General features: G+C 40.9%; 1 non-coding gene across 1 annotated transcript; it reads right to left on the minus strand.

The window, feature by feature from the left end:
* Window positions 1-1,052: 1,052 nt before the first annotated feature.
* Window positions 1,053-1,159, minus strand: LOC111915325 (small nucleolar RNA R71). Its single transcript, XR_002858124.1, has one exon. It is a non-coding gene; the product is annotated as a small nucleolar RNA R71 (small nucleolar RNA).
* Window positions 1,160-1,384: the final 225 nt, after the last annotated feature.

A 1,384-nucleotide genomic window follows, 5' to 3' on the forward strand; every position in this document is an offset into this window, starting at 1 on the left:
TATACTGTAATCTGACTAGGTACACTGCCTATAAGTGCATAGTTAGTTTAAGTTTGTTAGGTTATAAATATTAAAGTTAGTGGGTACTTCCGTGCACATCAAGTTTTTGGCGCCGTTGCTGGGGAACGGCCAGTTTATTAATTTATTTAGTTGCATTAGATTAATCGACCCTTTTTGTGGGATAAAATCTGCAAAAAGTTAATTAGTTATTTATTTTTGTTTATTAGCTCAGTAGCATATTATTTTAGCAAAAATTTTGATGTTTGTTTCTGTCACAAAATTCACGATGTGAGCTTTATAAACTCACGACGTGAGAGCTGTAATTTTTAGTTTTAGTATTTTCTTATTTTAGTTCAGTTTTACGTTCTTATTTTATCGAGTTACAGGAGTTCATGACCAGAGGATCTACCACACCTTTGGTGCCACCGATTGAAGATCCAGAAGCTGCACTTCACAAAAAGACTAATAAAAAGACGCCATTGCAAGAGCTAAAGTCAGCATTTTCAAGGAAGTCGGGAAAGAAGACAGGAGAGTCAAGTTCATCCTCAAGGCACAAGAGCAATTTTGAACACTTAGATCAAATACCTGTCCAAACCGAATCCGAATATGATACCGAGCCTGAATTTGAAGAACATACGAGCGAACCCGAGAACGAGCCAAGGAACGAGATGGCAGACATTGAAGAGATGTCCATGGGAGCTTACAAGAAGCGAATCCGAGAAGATGTGGGTCCCGATTTAGTCCAACCCGCAATACCTGCCACTGCCACATTCGAGCTGAAGGGGCACATCTTGAATACACTGAAGGATATCCCATTTTTTAGGAAAGATCATGAGGATGCTTTTAAGCATTTAGATGAAGTCAATGACATTGCAAATTACTTCAATGTCCCAAATGTCAATAGAAACACCATACTGCTTAGGATGTTTCCCATTACTTTCAAGGGAGCTGCTAAAGAGTGGTTAAAATCACTTCCACCGGGTACAATCACCACTTGGGTTCAAATATGTGAGCAATTTTTGGACCAGTTTTGCCCACCATCGAAGATAGCTAAACTCAAGAAGGCAATAGCCAACTTTGAGCAACAGCCGGGGGAGTCATTATACGAAGCATGGGAGCGGTACAAGGGCTTGCTCAGAAATTGCCCTCAGCATGATCTAAATGTGCAAAAAGAGATGTCGATTTTCTATGATGGGGTCATCGTTATGACAAGACAACTCCTTGACTCTCAAGGACCTTTGACAAAGAAAAATCCAAGGGAGGTCAAGGAGTTGATTGAAGAATTCGCGAAGCACTCTCGCGAATACCACAACCCTAGGCAAGATGGAATCAAAGGCGGTGGAGGGGCCCAAACTGAAGAAATGGCAGCCATGATGGCTATGCT

This window comes from Lactuca sativa, chromosome 4 (assembly GCF_002870075.4).
Source record: "Lactuca sativa cultivar Salinas chromosome 4, Lsat_Salinas_v11, whole genome shotgun sequence".
Taxonomy (NCBI): domain Eukaryota; kingdom Viridiplantae; phylum Streptophyta; class Magnoliopsida; order Asterales; family Asteraceae; genus Lactuca; species Lactuca sativa.